Below are 17,498 nucleotides of genomic sequence, written 5' to 3'. Positions count from 1 at the left end.
CTGAGATCAGAGCGCTTCCTGGGAGGCACATAAACTCATGCTGCCTCTGGCTCCCCCTCCCTCCCTCTCTTCCCCTCTCTTCCAACACTACACGGCATGACAATCTAGTCTAGTCCATGACAATCTAGCCCTCCCTGGAGGAGCTGCCCAACCCCTTCATTTACTGAAAATGAGGCTTTAAAAACACTTTGAAAAGGAACTTCTGCAAACATCTATGTTCTATTTTAAAAGTCCTTCGGAAGAGGTTAAGAGGCTTAATCTAAACGAAAGAAACCATGGCTTTGGGCTCAAATATACCTGGATTTGAATTCCAAACTCCACCATCCGCTATATGACAGTAGGGCTTTACTTCTCTGAGCCTTAGTCTATCTGTAAAATGGGGCTACTTACAGTGTGCATGAGTACGGTTATGGTTAGCAATGACGCAAGCAAAATGCCTAGCAAGAATCCAGCATACAGAAAGCATTCCACACACAGTGGAAATTATTTACTAACCGAAATCTATTCTCGCTTTTAATCATATATATTAAACCTTTATCCCAGTCCAGAATCTAATCTGAAGTGCTATATAATAGCTGGTATCTCCAGGGTGCCTGACCACAGAATCATTTACACACACTTAGGTCTAATGGCCAAAATAAAGAAGGAAAAGGAAAAAAAAAAATCACAAACCAATCATTGCCTACCAAATGGCAGAATTTCAGGACATCGTCACTTTGATCCGACAGAATGTCTTAAAAATGAACGTGTCCGAAGTAGGAGTTCCTGATGGGAATGTGACGCCTCTGAGGGCCTCCCTGCTCCCTCTCTGGCCCCAGCCACCATCTCTTCCGGGGGGCTGCAACAGTCTCAGCCCTACAACCTCAGCACAGCGGCCAGAGTATCCTTTTAGAGTGTGAAAGCTGGTCATGTCTCTCCTCCGCTCAAAACCTTTCCTGATGGTCCCATCTTGGAATAGAAGCTTTGGATTCTCTTACTTACTCTGGCTGAGGCTGAGCCCTGCATCCCGCCCCACCCTCCACCTCTCTTTGACCTCACCTCTTGCTCCCCTCACGCATGGCTGTTCTGTCCACACTCGCACTCAGGGCCTTTGCACACGCTGTTCCCTCCCAGCTCTCTCCCCCCTGCAGGTCTTTACTCCAAGGTCACCTTCTCAGTGAACCTGCCTTGACCCCTTTATTTAAAATACAACTGGGGCATCTGGGTGGCTCAGTCGGTTAAGCATCCGACTTTGGCTCAGGTCATGATCTCATGGTTTATGGGTTTGAGCCCTGCGTCGGGCTCTGTGCTGACAGAACCTGGAGCCTGTTTCAGATTCTGTGTCTCCTTCTCTCTCTCTCTCTCTCAAGAATAAACATTAAATTTCTTTTTAAATACAACCCTCCCTCCCCTCTTTTCTGTTCATGCTCTATTTTCTCCACAGTCCTTATGTGAAGACATTTATGCATTTACTTTGTTATCTTTGGAATAGAAGCTGCAGGGAGGTAAGGATATTTGTGCATTTTATTCTTTATCTAATTTGAAGCACCTAGACCAGTACACCTAGTACATCATAGGCCCTCGATAAATATTTGCTGAATAAGAGTGTCTGCGTGCACTTGGGTTGAGGTCACCACCCAAGTAAGTGCAGGTTTCTGAGCAAATGAAAACGGGCAAAAAAAAAAAAAAAAAAAAAAAAGCTCTATGGCACTTTGTTTGTATCATGACAGTCCTTTCTACACACGGTGTCTTCTTTAGGGGCTGGTCTCTTCTACTAGAATCATCTGAATCTTCAGTAGGTAGCAGGGACTGGAGTGCAACCCACTTAGTAACTGCATCTTCGGGGAAAGGATGAAAGCTGTTATTTAACTGGCATCTTGCCAGGCACCCAGGATTATTCTCTCAATTCATGCGTATGTGTCCCCCACAGGTTGGGGTGCGTTCCCTCCATTTTACCACCAGGGACGCTTAGGTTCCGGGGGCCAACTCACATGTATGAGAAAAGTGTGACAAAGTTAGGACTCAGGACTGGTTGCAGCTGCCCCTCCAAATCACATCCCCACACCACAAAATCCAGTTCGTTGTCCCAACTACTCCTAATCCTGACAGCAGCCCCCGGAGAAAGATGAAGGAAACAGGACTATAGTTGATCCTCATTATCTGCGGATTCTGTATTTGCAAATTCACCTACTCGCTAAAAATGATTTGTAACACCCACAGTCAACACCCACAGTTCTTTTACGGGAGGGGTGGAAAATGTCAGTTTCCTTGATGTGTAACTTCCCAGCTGGGGTGGAAGGCAACCTTGTTTCACTTCTTATACTGCAAACAAGTGTCCTCTTTGTGCCACGTTTTTCACATTTTGGGGCTTTTTGTTGGTGACTTTGCTGTTTAAAATGACAACAGTGTAAGTGCTGAAAAACCGTCTAGTGTTCCTGGGCACAAGAAGGCTGTGATGTGCCTTTTGGGAAAATACGTGTGTCAGATGAGCTTTGATCAGTATGAATTACAGCGCTGTCCGCATGAGTTCGATGGGCATGAAATCAACAGCTGACACTAAAGAAGGTGTCTTTAGACAGAAACACACACAAAATGAGGTTCAGTATTGATCTGTTGATGAAAACGGTGTGACCGGAGGCTCGCAGGAGCCTCGCCCTGTGTTCTCCCTCAGGAACAATGGTTCAGTATTCACTAATTCAGGGTTTGCAGTGGCTTCACAGAACATACTACTGCAAATAACAAGAGTTGACTATACTAAGCCCAGCCATCCAGTGCACAGTTCTGCACACAATAGGTCTAGCTGTGGCTATGCACAAGCATGTACACGCAGACCCACTCGTGTGTGTGTGCTCTGTTCCATGTACTAAACACTGCCATTAGCACCAGCACTGGCAGGTCCCCTCCGAGGAGTGTAATGACCGCATTCAGGAGCTCGGGAGGTAGAACCAGATGCTCCCGGATCCAAATCCCAGGGCAGCTGGGAGTTGTGTGCCTTCATGCTGGTCACACCCAACTTCCTTGTAGATGATACGGGAGGTTAATCAGTGTCCTGATGATAAAGAGAGGTTGTGCGGGACAACTGCCAAGCACATAAGCCACAGCTGGGATACAGTATCCAGCAGGCAGCAGGGCAGAGCCTTTTAAAGCCCATGTATTTGCCTAGGGCAGGTAAGGGGGCCCAGGAGAGCCACTTAGGGCCACCTCCTCCTGAGCAGACTGGCCTTCCTCCTCTTACAGACCTGGACATCATTCTGCCTAGTATGATCTCCAGGAGCATTTGTAGACTAGGAGTCCAGGAGTCAGAGGGTCAAAGCCAGAAGGTACCCAGGGGCAGGGGACTCCAGAGGTCCCAGACTGGCAGCCCAAAGGCCATATCATGCCTATAGACCACTTTCCCTCAGCCTGCACGTGTATGTATTTTAATGAGTCAACATTAATAAATCAAGACATTTCGTATTTTAAAAAATCCGGATCTCTGTCTTGTCTTATGCCACCCAAAAGATCTTGCCTCTCTGTGTCTGCATTCCTGCACGGCACTGACCGGCTGAGGCTGGGAGGTGGCAACTTTTCGCTAGTGTTCGTATCAGTGCCTTTGTACTTACACCTGGACTGTTTTTTGCTTGTTAGCTGCCTAGCCCTGGAGTTTGGAACCTCTGGTCTAGTCCAATCTCACTTGACAGGATCTGAACTCAAGGGTGGGTGGTACTTGCCCAAGCCCCCAGGTAAATCAGTGGTGGTGCTAGGACTTGAACCCTAGACATGCAGCTCTGAATCCAGGGCACTGAGATGCCCAAGGAGGCTGGGGACATGGAACGGGGAACTGGGGTGAGGGGGAAAGGAAAAGGCTGCTGGGGCCAGAGGGGTAAGGCAGAGAACACCAGCTCTGGCTGCAGTCGGCAGAAAATTCTCTTCTTCCCACCTGCTGGCAAACACTGACCTTCCTTACCCTGTAAGATAAACTCCTGTACGGGCTCTGTTGACACAGTGTTCTCAGGTGTCCCTCTACCTGTCCTGTCCCACCCCCCAGCTCTCCCACCCCTGCCTCAAAGGCAAAGATTTTCATAATCATGGGGGGGGGGGTGGCGGGGGGGCATGTGGAGCCAGAGGTGGGTGGGGGGAGTGCTTTGTCCTAGGGCAAAACCTAGTTCTTAGCAAAGGACTGACCGCGAGCTTTAGCTTCCTTATCTGTAAAATGGGGGTTTCAATTGTGAAGGTTTCATTAGATAATGCACAGGAAGAGTCTGGCGCATACCTCCCAGTGAACATTCGCTTCTTTCCCCTATTTTATTTTATTTTATTTTTTTTAATTTTTTTTAACGTTTATTTATTTTTGAGACAGAGAGAGACAGAGCATGAACGGGGGAGGGGCAGAGAGAGAGGGAGACACAGAATCAGAAACAGGCTCCAGGCTCTGAGCCATTAGCCCAGAGCCCGATGCGGGGCTCGAACTCACGGACCGCGAGATCGTGACCTGGCTGAAGTCGGACGCTTAACCGACTGCGCCACCCAGGCGCCCCTCTTTCCCCTATTTTATAAACCAAGGGCCTGGAGACAAGTGAATGATTCGTTCCAAGAAGGTCACAAAATGAAAAGGGACTCCCTTAGCTCCCATGGGGTAATTTTAAAAGGTTAGATATAGTTACATTTGTGAAAATATTTATTATAGCTATAAAAGTAGCACACACTTAAAAAAAAAAACCCTCCAGTTTTGTTGTTCAAAGACGAGCCCCTGATTAGTTTCACTGCTGCTTCTTCCAGTCTTTTTCTTTTTTTCTTTTTAAAAAAATTTTTTTAACATTTATCTATTTTTGAGACAGAGAGAGAGCATGAACAGGGGAGAGTCAGAGAGAGAGGGAGACACAGAATCGGAAACAGGCTCCAGGCTCTGAGCTGTCAGCACAGAGCCCGACGCGGGGCTCGAACCCACGGACTGCGAGATCATGACCTGAGCCAGAGTTGGACGCTTAACCAACTGAGCCACCCAGGTGCCCCTCTTCTAGTCTTTTTCTAAGCAGAGGGGAAAAATGTCTTTTAGGGGAGGTGGGGGTTATTTTTATGTAGTTATAACCCTGGTGTGTATGCACCTTTGTATCTTTTAAAAATTTAACATAGCTTAAGAATTGCCTGTGCCATGGCATATTCTTAATAAAAAGTTCTGTTTTTAAAATATTTTCTTTTTTTTAAAGTAATCTCTACACTCAATGTGGGGCTCAAACTCACAACCCTGAGATTAAAAGTCGCACACTCCCCCCACTGAGCCCGCTGGGTGCCCCTATAAAGAGTATTTTATGGGCTGCATGATTTTCCATTTCATGGGTCATCATGGTTAACTTCTTCCCTTGTTGAATATTTAGTCTTTCTCACTACCAAAAAGAATGCTCCAACGGATACCTTTGTGCATAATTGTTTTTCTGTATTTTGAACTACTTCCTCAGGATAGATCCCCAGTGGTGGGTTTATAGCGTCAACGGATACCCTGCCAAACTGCTTTCCTAACGGGCTGAGTTACCAGATGATTCTCCCACCCATAACACATGCACATTGGCTGTGCTTCCCGTTTGACAAAACCACTGGCACTGAGCTCTGTCTCCTAAAAGGCAAGGCGTTCAAGCTCAAACACGGGAATTATCCAGGGTGATTCTTCTGAGTCTCTTCGGCTTTGGGGCCAGTAGGGTCACCCCCAGTGGCAAGGGGGTGGGGTTAACTCCCGGAGAGACGTAGCTCAAAAGTAGCCTAGCTCCAAGCAGGACTGAAAGCAAGTCCCCCAGAGCCTCTCCCATGTCCCAAGCACAGCACCCCTTACCCGTGTGGAAGCTCTGGCAGGCCCCTTTAGTCAGTGTCCACCTAGCACCTGCCTGCTGTGTGCTGGGTCCTTGAATGGTCCCAGCACTCAGATCCTGTCGGTGAAGGGCTGGGCTCAGGAGGGAGTAAGTCCCTCTCCAGAACTCAGGAGGAGGTAGCTGTGAGCAGGGCTCTGAAGGATGAGCTGCCTGTGCAGGAGCATTCCGGATGCAGTGCGAGGTGGGGGCCAGCATTATGGAGGCGTGGAGGAGGTGGTGGTGAAGGAGGAGATAATGGTAGAGGAGGGGGAAGAGGAGGAGAGGGGAGAGGAGGAGGGAGATGGGAAGGAGGAAGAGGAGGAGAAGAGCTACAGGGGTAGGGGCCCAGGGGAGTAGAGAGGGAGGCTGGGTGCTGGGGGAGGGCCTTTCACACCTCTGGGTTCTGAGCAGAGGAATGACAAGGCTGGGATTATCTTATGGAAGCTAATGCTGTACCAGCTCTGCGGGGAATGGGCTAGAAAGAGGAGGAGAGGCACCAGGAGACCCTAGATGGACGCAGGGGAGAGGGAATGAGAGAGGCAAAGATGGCTTCCAGAGAAACTGAGGACAGAGGCTCCTCGAGGCCCAGAAGGGAGGGGCTGTGGGGAAGGAGGGCGAGGGGAGAAAAGTGATGGCGCCCAGGCATCTGGGAAGGTCAGGGGCGATAGACACTAATCCTGCCTACCCAGTGGTCAGTCTCCCCCTTAGTCACAGAACCCTGTTGTGGTTCCGGGGTGGTGGTACACCCAACTTAACCCGCACAAGCCTGGAGGGTGGCAGGGGCAGTTCTGGGAGCGGCAGCACCCGGCCTGGGCTTGCGAATGTGGCTGCGGTCGCTTAGCCCTCAAGGGCCCAGAGACAAGCGGGCATCATGCCTCCAGTGGCTCGGGTCTTCCCAGATGCCAGGAGCAGAGTGGACTCCGAATCGAGGCCTAGCAGACACGTGCTGAAGGAAGTCAGGCCAGGCCACCAAATAGATGACCCAGAAGTCCTGAGAGCCCCATGAGGTTGGTCAGTCTGGGTACAGGAAAAATGGCCCTGAGAGGGCTCCACGGTCCATCTCTTCTGGGACACAGCCTGGCACAGAGTCGGGAGCCAGGACATGCAGCTCTGCCACCGACTGAGTCACAAACCTAAGGGCACGGCTCTCTTGACCCGTTGGGACCTCAGTCTCCCCATCCACAAAATGGCGATAATACCCCCTCTCTGATGGAGCTGCTGTGATGTCCCAGGATCTGCCTTCCTTGTCGGCCTGCTTCCCATCACATCTTCTTCCTAACCATCTCCCCTGAGCTCACCCTGTGGGCTCATGCTTTCGCTTATGCAGTGCCCTCTGCCTAGAAAACCCTTCCAAGCTCTCCACCTACTTGTCTTCCAAGTTCAATTCAAGCATGGATGTCTGTGTGTAACTTCATGGGAGACAGGGTTCATGCTCCCTCCTGGGTGGTCCCTTGCACACGCTCCCTTCAGAGCCCTTCTTCCACCAACAGGACACAGGCTATTTGCACACATGGTCACCTGTGGACCACAATCTTCTGTTTTTTGAGGGTTTCTAAGAGCCCCCCCCCCCCCCCCCCCCCACCCAGCCACAGGCATCTGGCATAAGCAGCATGTGGGCTGCCGGCTAGTGGTCAGAGGGCTCTGGCACAAGAGGCGACAATGCCCTCAACCAGGCACCACTCAGCCCCGAGCAGAGCAGGAAAGGTCGTCCAGCACAGCTCCAGCCCGCACATGCCCACACCTGGCCCAGTGTGAGGTCAGCAAACCTTCCTCCTCCTCTGTCTCCCAAAGGCCTTTGGATGGCAACAGACGGTGCTAACACTGCTCTGTGTCCTTGGAGTTGGGACGGTCAGCTAGAGAACTCAACTGGCCTCTTGCTCACGAGCTGTGTCCACCTTATAGACAGCTGAGGGATGCTCAGAATTACCTGACTTGCCTAGGGTCAAGGAACAAGAGGCATAAAGTACCGCACCGTGGGCCCTCTTCCTCTTGAGATCAGATGCCACGCCCCATGGGCGTCCCTCAGGGACTGAGAAGCTGTTGAGATGTGTGACCTTTAAGAACCTCTAGGAGCCGTCCTTCTGGATTCTCCATACAGTGCAGAAGAATCCCTCAGAAGTAGGGGACCCACAGGAAGCCAGTCTCCCTGTGAGTCTCTCTCTCTCTCTCTCTCTCTCTCTATCTCTCTCACCCACACGTGCACATGCACACCGAGTCTGAAACCCCCACTGGGCCCTCTAGGGCAAGACACAAATTGGGAGAAAATATTTGCAGAATATGTATTTGACAAAGAACTTGCATCCAGAACGGATGAAGAACTCTCACAGCTCAGTAATAAGACCAACAACCAAATGATTAAATCTTTAACCGTGGGCCAAATGTCTGAACAGAAACTTCACCAAAGAAGATGCCCGGATGGCAGATAAGCACACAAAAAGGTGTTCAACATCATTGGTCATTAGGAAAATGCAAATTAAATCCATAAAGAGAGACCACTGCACACCTGTTAGAATGGTTAAAATTTAAAAGACTGATCATACCAGGGTGCCTGGGTGGCTCAGTTGGTTAAGTGTCCAACTTCGGCTCAGGTCATGATCTCACAGTTCATGGGTTCGAGCCCTGCGTCGGGCTCTGTGCCGACAGCTCAGAGCCTGGAGCCTGCTTCGGATTCTGTGTCTCCCTCTCTCTCTGCCCCTCCCCTGCTCACACTCTGTCTCTCCATCTCTCTCTCAAAAATAAATAAACAGTAAAAAAAATTGTTTTTAAAGACTGATCATACCAAGTGCTGGCGAGAATGTGGAACTGGAACTTTCATACACTGATGGTGGGATTGTAAACCCAGAGTGGGGGTATAACCACTCTGGAAACACTTGGGAAGTTTCTTAAAGAGTTAAATATATATTTGCCAAACGATCCAGCCATTCTACTTCACTCCTAGGCATTATCCATACAAAGACTTACATGCAAATGTTCACAGCAGCTTTGTTTGTAATAGTAAAAAACTGGGGAAAAAAACCCAAACAATTGTCCATCAGCAGATGAAGGGATACACTAATCGTGTTTTTTCCTTTATCCATATACTTGAATACTACTCAGCAATAAAAAGGAATATATTGATATGCAAAACATCATGAATCCTAAAATAATTATGCTGAGTGAAAAAGTCAGACCCCTCCCCCCACAAAATCACATACTGTATGATCCCATTTATATAAAATTCTAGAAAATGCAAAGTCATCTATAGTGATAGAAAGCATATCAGGGGTTGTTGGGGGATGGGGGAGGTATGAGAGGGAGGAATATTACAAAGGGGCAGGAGGAACCTTTTCAAGATGATGGGTTTATTCATTATGTTAATTGCGATGATGATTTTAGGGGTTACACGATGTCAAAACCTACCAAATTGTAGACTTTAAATACATGCAGTTTGGGGCTCTATGCTGACAGCTCAGAGCCTGGAGCCTCCTTCAGATTCTGTGTCTCCCCCTCTCTCTGCCCCTCCCCTGCTCATGCTCTGTCTCTCAATAATAAATAAACGTTAAAAAAAATTTTTTTTTAAATATGTGCAGTTCGTTGCATGCTGCCTTCAATAAAGTTGGAAGAAGGAGAGAGGGGAAGGGGCCGGGGAAAGAGGAGGAGCACACGGGAGTCTTTCTTAGGATGCCAGGCACACGCACGGACACACACATGCAGACACTGAGTATGAAACTGCTGCTTGGCCTCTAAGAGTCTCTCAACCCAGGATTCCATCTAAAAGCTACTTGTCATTTGCTCAATGCTTTTCCAGAGTCCTCCCCGTGTGCCTGGCTTGAGCTGGGCACCAGGGGTTCAGAGATGAAGCAAACCCAGTACTTGCTCTAGGAAGTTCATTCTTTGCTCGAGGAAGTCCATTCTGGAGCAGATTTCCCAGAATTCAACCCACACACTTAGCCACACGCCTCAAGCACACCAGCCGGGTTCCCTTCACACCTCCCCTGAGGTCTTTCTCTGCTCTAGGCTTCCTCCACAAGCAGAGGCCAGCTTTTCCTCTGTGCTGGCCAGGCGGCAGGGCTGTCTGTGGAGACACCGCTCGCTGTCTAGACCTCAGCACAGCCCAAGCAGAAAGCGGCGGACCTGGGCTGCAGGGCTGGCGTGACTTCCGCAGAACGGTACCTGCCCCTCCCTCTGAGGGGCTGCCAGAAACGTCTCCTGACGCCTGTCTCTCTAGGGTGGCTTCTGTGCCAGGCCTCACAGGCCGTCAGCCAAGTCCCCTCCTTCTGAGGCTGCAGACCAAGCTTCCAGAGACCCTGTGGCTGGGAGGCCCGGCCAGCGCCAGCTTCAAGGGGGCAGTCTGGAGGCCTCAGGCCCTAGAGACGCGATCCTGACAGAGCTGCTGAAAGGGACACAGTTATGGCCTTTGAAGCTGTGGGCCCAGAAGCAGATCACAAACTGCCAAAGTTAAGGACGCCATATGCCCTGACCCAGGCCTGCTGTTCCAGCCTTGTTTCCCTTCTTTGCCCTCACTCTGGAACTTTACATGAGAGGCACAGAGGGACAGCCTGCCGCAGACACATTTTAATATGCGCACTTAAAAATGTTGCCTGGTTGGCCACATTCTAAAAACAAGGGAGATCACAAACATCCCATTTCTAGCTTATAAATCAGAAGGCCTGCAAACACCAGACCCACTCTCTTGCCTGGGAAGGGTGGCAGGAGCAGGCCAGCAGCCACCCTCTTCCAAACAAGCACTTTCCAGTTTGCTGCAGTCCCTGAACAGCCCAACGGACCTGTTTTGCCTCTGTCGATAACTGCCCTCGAGGCCCCTTGCCTCACACATTTGATTCTGGCATACAGACCTCCTAATGACCTTACGAGGTAGACGGCATCATGTCCCCATTTTACAGAATAGGAAACAGAGCAGCGTGGCTCCAAAGCCAAACACAAGAACACTGGTCGGTGACTAAATGAGTGAACCGTGGACCGTACTCTTTTTAATAAAGCAAAATGTATTTACTTTGAAGGCATACCTTTTTTTCCCCCCTGATATTATATAGTCTCCTTACTCTGGGGACAGAGGTGTTAAAATGTTCCTCCTTTCACTCTACGGCAGCGATAGTAAACAGAAATCTCTTTAAGTGTCACTTGAACGGCCTTGATCTTTGAAATCTAAGTGTGAGAAGCACTGCTCTGCTATATAGCCTGCTTCTGCCATTTCTCCTGGTTCAAAAGAAGAAGAAGAAGAAGAAGAAGAAGAAGAAGAAGAAGAAGAAGAAGAAGAAGAAGAAGAAGAAGAAAGAAAGAAAAAGCAAAAACCCCACCTCTATCGGCATCTCATCCTATCTTTGAAGAGTTGGCTTTCGAACTAAGCATTCCCCAAACCTTCTCTGTCCAGCAAACCCACAGAGCATTTGTTCATGCCTCTTGTTATATTTATCTCATTCTTCCTCAAGTTACGGTTATCTATATCCTACCCACTCTTGCACCCCCTAAAGCAGTGACAGAACAGAAGAAACTGCTGAATTGTTGGCCAGTCAGCGCTTCAAGAGAACCCCACCTCTGCCTGGCATTTTGTAGGTGGGGAAGAGCAAAGGGCCTGGCCTCAGGCCACCCAGGGAGTTGACAGCAGAGCCGAGGTGAGGACGGGAGTCTCCCGATGCCTCGGTGCTGGCTTTCTTTCCACTTCTTTCCACTTCACCAGGCTGCTTCCCAGAAATTCCCTTCTGCTTGGCTCAGCACCTCAATTCAGAGGACAGTGCTGAGCATGTGACAAACACTTCATGAATCTCTGTCCATTAGGAGGTGCAAAGCAGCCAGGAGAACACAGGCCTCCTCCTCTCCAAGGGCTCTCAGCTCTAGCTTCATATCACCTGCATCAAGCCTTCACTCAGCGTGAGCTGCCCATCAAATGAAGAAATGGCCCTCTGGCCCCTGGTGACCTGGATGTAGAAAGACCCCATATGGCTCAGGAATACAGTCCCAATTAGGCCAGAGTTATGATCCCAGCCCTGCTGAGTAACCTTGGGGAAATCCTTCACCTCTCCAGGTGTCAGGTGCTCCAGACAGGTGGAAAGCTGAGAATAGATATGAAGAATTCCCCAAGCCTACTGGCTTGGTTATTCAGCACTAGACAGGCTTTCCAAGAGGAATTTCAGAGTCCTTTCTCTAGAGTGTCTTAAGGACAGGAAAGGTTCTCGTCCACCTGGGACAAATGGATTATTCCATTAGAGCTGTGCCAGAGTGAGCTTGAATGGCTCCCCCCTGCCCCCAGACTCTGTGGCCACTTTTTGTGTTGCTGGGGTCAAAAGACAACATATCTTTTTCTTTTTTTATGTTTTATTTATTTTTGAGAGCAAGAGAGCATGAGCAGGGAGGGGCAGAGAGAGAGAGAGAGAGAGAGAGAGAAAGAGAGAGACAGAATCCCAAGCAGGCTCCAGGCTCCGAGCTGTCAGCACAGAGCCTGATGAGGGGCTCGAACTCACAGACTGCGAGATCATGGCCCGAGCTGCAGTCGGATGCTTAACTGACTGAGTCACCCAGGCGCCCCAAAAGCCAACATATCTTTAAAGCAGTTTGGAACTGCCCTAAGCTGGATGGATGAGGATGATGCTGATTCACAAACTCAATTCAGAAAACAAGGACACGACAATGGCATCATCTCTATAAAGCCTTCCTGATCCACTGAACAGGAAAGATCATCTCCCCTCTCTGACACCCCACTATATACCATTATCAGTCCACAACCCAGCTCCTAGATGGTTTATCACACCTACATGTTTAGATGTTTGTCTCCTACTTAGACATCGGTTTCTTGAAATGAGGGATCACCTCTTCCTCTTTCCTGTACCCCATGCACTTAGCCCAGGGCCTGGCTAAGAAACCATAAACGAACGCTGAGCCATGTTTAGCTAGGCAAGGAAGCCCTCCCACCTCTATTCTGGGACAAGGTGGCATTTAGTTCTTTTAGAGCCCACAGATGCATCCAGTCCATCTGCAGGATGGGAACGCCGATTTTCAGAGGGACACTGGCTTACCCAAAGTTATTCAGTTGACGAGAGGGCTCAGACTCGAAGCAACCCTTTTGACTCTCAGTACGGTGTGCTTCCAGCTCTTTCTCAGCCTCTCCAACACATTAGCTGTGTAACTCTGGGCAAGGCTCTTTGTCTCTCTGCCCTGGCTTTCTCTTTGTGAAATGGGTAAAAACCATAATGGGATTGTCTCAGGGATAAAACAGAGCACAGCACACAGGGAGCACTCAAAAAGCGTGTCTGTTGTGACTGTCATTCATGATCAGCCCTTCTCCTCAGGGAAAGGGCACCCACCACCCATCAGCAGAGCAGGGCTCAAGGTGAAAGGAAGTCTTCCCAGCCCCGACCTATACACAAGTTCAAGCAGCAAGTTCCCTGCAGTCATCAGTTTGGGGAAGGGCCTGATCTCCGCCCAAGAGCACACACAACTCACAGGGATGGCGGCAAGGTATGTATGCGGAGGCAGCGAAACCTTTGGAAGAGCATGCTCTTCCGGGTCAGACAGACCTGGTGTCAGGTAACACGCTGCCCTTCCTGGCTGTGCCATCTTGGCAGCCACTCTCTCTGAGCCTTGGGCTCCTCGTCCTTCAAATAGGTATAATTTGTTATGAGGATCACCTGAGGTAGGTAATGGCCTGGTACTCCATAGATGATACTAAGAGTAATAATACTTGTCCCATTTTTATTTAACCAAATGCACGCGATAAAATGTCCAAACCGGAAAGGGCCTTAAGGATCCAGGAGCCCAGTCCTGTCACGTTATAGCCGAGGACCCAGAGGTCGTGGTTGGCCAAGGTCACACAATGGGGCGGTGGTGGAGTGAGAGCCAGGACTGGGGTCTCCGGATTTTCTACCGCATGTCCATTTTGGCCCACTCGATTCTCCTCATCTGTTCCTCCCATCCCTCCCGCCCCCCACCCCCCAGCACAGCGAGGGAAGAGTCACGTTCTTTCCAACCCTCTTCCTTTCACACTCATCTGAAACCAGCCAGCGGTATCTGTTTGCCAACGTCACAGTTCTCCCAGGCACACGGGGCCCCTTCCAGCCTTGAGGAGAAGGTAAAACAATTGCTGGCTACTGGCAATAGCAATAATAACAGTATTAGTAATTAACAGTGATAATAATGGCAACCAACAACCTGCACAGTGCCCTGTGCTTAACAGTGTTTTTCCTACAAACGTCAGCACATTCCACAGTTTCTCCCTAACCTCGTTGGCTTAGGGGCATAACTGCCTCAAACTTATTCAACACTTCCTGAGCACCTACTTTGTACCTAGCCACAGGCTAGAGGTTAGAGACGGAGAGGACAAAGATGAGGCCTCTGTTGGGAGGAGTTCACGATCTAACGGGGATTTAGGGCAGGTGGGGACATAACTTCACTTGGCCCAAATGATGCAGCCACAAAATGCCCTGCCCCAGCCTATGGGGAGCCTTCTTTATCACGATGCCAAGGGGCACAGTGTATCTGTGGAATAAATGGGAGCAAGAAAGGGCGAGGCCTAGGCTGGAAAGGACAGCAGGAGGAAAAACAAAGAATAGAAAGTCCAGACACCAAACACTCGATTGCCTGTCTCAGAGAGGTTCTAGTGGGAGACTCCAGGGAGGGCAAGAGAGCAGCAATAGGACCCGTATGGAATCAGGAGGCCTCGGCCCCTGACCCCTGCCAGCACACAAGATTCTGATGCTTCTTGTCCCTTAGGGACTTTGCCCTCAGATGCCAAGATTTTCCAAACCCAGTGCTGGGGTATATATGTCTCCTTGGGACCATCATTCGCTAGAATGATGTCACAGCCCTTGCAGTGGAAATGTTTGTACCTCCTGGTTGCTTCCTAGGCCCTCAGCCCAACACACTCCAGCATTCATTATCCCCTGGCAGGGACGCCATCCGCAGGGATGTGGAAGAGATTGTCAGGGTGGGGGAAGGGGAGAGAAGAGGCTAAAAGCAGCCACCCCTCCCCTCTTCCTCCAGTCTATCTCTCAAGTCCTGAGTCCCTGAAAACCTACTATGTGCCAGGCACAGGCACTATTTTAGGTGCTTTCATATACATCTCATTTCATCATCCCATCGACCTACTCAGGCATGTATGCCTCTTCCCAGATGTGCAGATGAGGAAACTGAAGCTTGGGGGTGGGAAGTAACTCGAGGAAGGTCACGCCAGTGACAGCGTAGGGATATCAATATAGGACTGTCTGATGCCTCCGGTTCCACGAGGCTCACAAGGTCATGTTTCACTGGAGAAGTCCACAGTTGAAAGAGACCAATTGAGGAAACCCCAGTTATTTCATAAACCCAAGTTTAAATTCTGGGTTGCTCTGGTAGAGAGATCCCTGACATGTCAGAGCTACCTGAGTGGCACGTGACAACCACACAGACCATCTAATCCAACTCCTGCATTTAACAGATGAACAGACAGACACCCACGCCTAAAGAATTTTAAGATGGCTACTGGTGGCCTACTAGCAAGCTAAGGGACTACAACCCGAATCTCTGGCACTTTCCCTACACCACCCTGCCTGCAGAGATCACCTTTTCCTGATAAGCTCCTGCAGCCCATCCCACACCGCCAGATGGGCAGAGAAGGCAGAGGAAACAGGCAGCTGTGTGACCAGGCCTCTCCTCAGTCTGTCTGCAGGGTTGAGGAAGAGAATCTGGGGCTTACCAGGCTAGTAGGTGTTCTGCTGAGCGGAAGGAGAGAGCATCCTACCCCATGGAGGGTCCAGAGAGACAGACTCAGATCTCCTGCTTCAGGGGTCATGGGCATGTTTTCCAGACCTACTGCAGGGCCCTGACGCTTCTCAGGGGGGAATGTGGTAAAGAAGCAGTCGTTGGCACTTGACCTTGGGTTGGGTGTGGGGTTCCACCCGTCTCCCACCCCTAGGTACCCTTGCTCCTCCTCAAAAAAGGAAAGGGGCTTAAATATTTGCCAAATGCTGAAAGAGGAAGACATTTAGGAACGGGGCGGTCCCTAGACCTCTCCTAATCGCCCACCTTGGGCATCTTCCCCGCTGCAACCAGCATCCTGTAATTAGTGATTTTCACGGGTTTGGGGCGGGGTGGTGGTGGGGGGGAATGAAGGGAGGGTAAGAATGAGTCACAGTTAACCCCTCCTCGGCCGATGCCCTCTGAGGGATTCTACCGCAGCGGCGGTCGCCAGCGGCCCCCGCCCGCCCGCCGGGTGCAGCGAAGGGCCCCCTCCGGGCTCGGCCGCGGCCTCCTCACCTGAGTCCGCTGGCGCTCCGCAGCCCCCGCCGGCTCGCACCGCTCCGGCCCCGCTTGGCGCAGCGCCTCTGCAGTCGCGGCTGCAGCTGTCTGGCCCGGATCAGCAACCTGCGGCGGAGGGGGGAAAACGCACAGACAGGGGCGGGTGAACGCGGGCGGGGACACCCGAGCCCCCCGCAGCTGACAGCTGGGCCGCCGCAGCCAGAAAGCCTGGAGGGCAGGCTGCCTGCCGGGCGCTCGGTCCTGTCTTGCTCCCCGGCGCGGCCCGCGCCTCCCCTCCCCCCACCCGCACTCGGCACTCGGTGGGAGCAGCTGGGCGGTGGGCCCCGAGGTCCCCGGGGTCGCTGTCATCACCTGCCGAGGCTTCCATGGCTTCGGCTGCCCTGCCCAGGCCGCCGACCTGCTCTCCGGAGCCCCTGCTGGAGGCGGCTCGCCAGGGCTGGGGCTGCCGGGAGGGAGGAAAGGGGAGGGTGAGGTGGATGGAAGGGACCAGCCAGTGGGCGGCTCGCTGGCAGCTGCGTAAGCGGCCCGTCTTCACTTTCCTTCTTAAAGAGATAGTTTGCATCTTGCCTCAGAGGGTGCGGGAGTGGGGGCGCGAGCACGCACGGGGTGGGGTCCTGTCCCACCTACTGTGTACAGCCAGCCTGTGTTTAGAGTCGGGCATTGCGGCCGAGAGGAAAGCACATTGTCTGTCCACTGACAGGCTGTGCGATCCTGGGCAAGTCCCTGCACGTCCCTGGTCCTCAGTTTCCTCACCTGCAACATGGATTGATGATACCGATCTCACTTCCTGGCACGCTGCCGGCTTATGCTAAATAGTAATGGCATCTGGATTCCATTCGGAACATTTTTCACTCCCTCATTTTTCACATCTGAGTACCAGGTTGCTTATTTAATGCGAATAGCATTTGGGCTATGAAGAAAAATGATGGCAAGAATCTTAAGTCTCTGAAAAGTCACGTTTGTCTTTGAAGTATTAAGATGGCGAATCTTTGAAAACATGGAAAGATCATCACAACCTAAATTAAACGTTCATTATACACCTTGTCCCTCTGTGTTCCATCTACTATTGTAAGGGAGACAAGGGGACCACAGGAGACAAAGGCACCTTGAGCACCCTACATGACATAGTGATTTCCTCCTCTCCTACTCCCTTTGCCCTAGTTTTGCTGTATTTCCAGCTAACATATTATATACATACCATTTGTCATTGTCACCCCCGCTAGAACGTACGTGCCATGATGGAAGGAACCCTGCTATATTCCCAGTGCCTAAAGTAGTGACTAACACATAATCAGGTGCTCAGTAAATATGGACTAAGAGAGAGCAAGCATACATTGTGCCAGGGCCCCGTCTTCCCTAAGAACACTAGGCCTGTTGCCATCCTGGTCTCCTAAAACTCTTTTATCCTTAAATCTCTGTCTACTCTTGGTGAGGCTGAACTTGGTACCCTCTACCTAAGCTGATGGAGAAGCA

General features: G+C 50.7%; 1 protein-coding gene across 4 annotated transcripts in view; it reads right to left on the bottom strand.

The window, feature by feature from the left end:
* Positions 1 to 16,529, bottom strand: part of SNPH (syntaphilin) — a 36,286-nt gene extending 19,757 nt beyond the window's left edge. For 3 of the 4 annotated variants that reach the window (XM_043602703.1, XM_043602704.1, XM_043602705.1), the window contains exons 1-2: positions 16,377 to 16,506; positions 16,023 to 16,130 (exon numbers count right to left, since the gene is read on the bottom strand). The gene's annotated coding sequence lies outside the window, so the exon portion shown is untranslated. Of the gene's footprint in view, positions 1 to 16,022; positions 16,131 to 16,376 lie in introns of all 4 variants that reach the window. The other variant, XM_043602706.1, reaches the window with a different exon arrangement.
* Between the last annotated feature and the right edge of the window lie 969 nt (positions 16,530 to 17,498).

This window comes from Prionailurus bengalensis, chromosome A3 (assembly GCF_016509475.1).
Source record: "Prionailurus bengalensis isolate Pbe53 chromosome A3, Fcat_Pben_1.1_paternal_pri, whole genome shotgun sequence".
Classification (NCBI taxonomy): Eukaryota; Metazoa; Chordata; class Mammalia; order Carnivora; family Felidae; genus Prionailurus; species Prionailurus bengalensis.
Note: the sequence above shows the minus strand (reverse complement) of the source record. Positions and strands in the feature narration are given on the sequence as shown.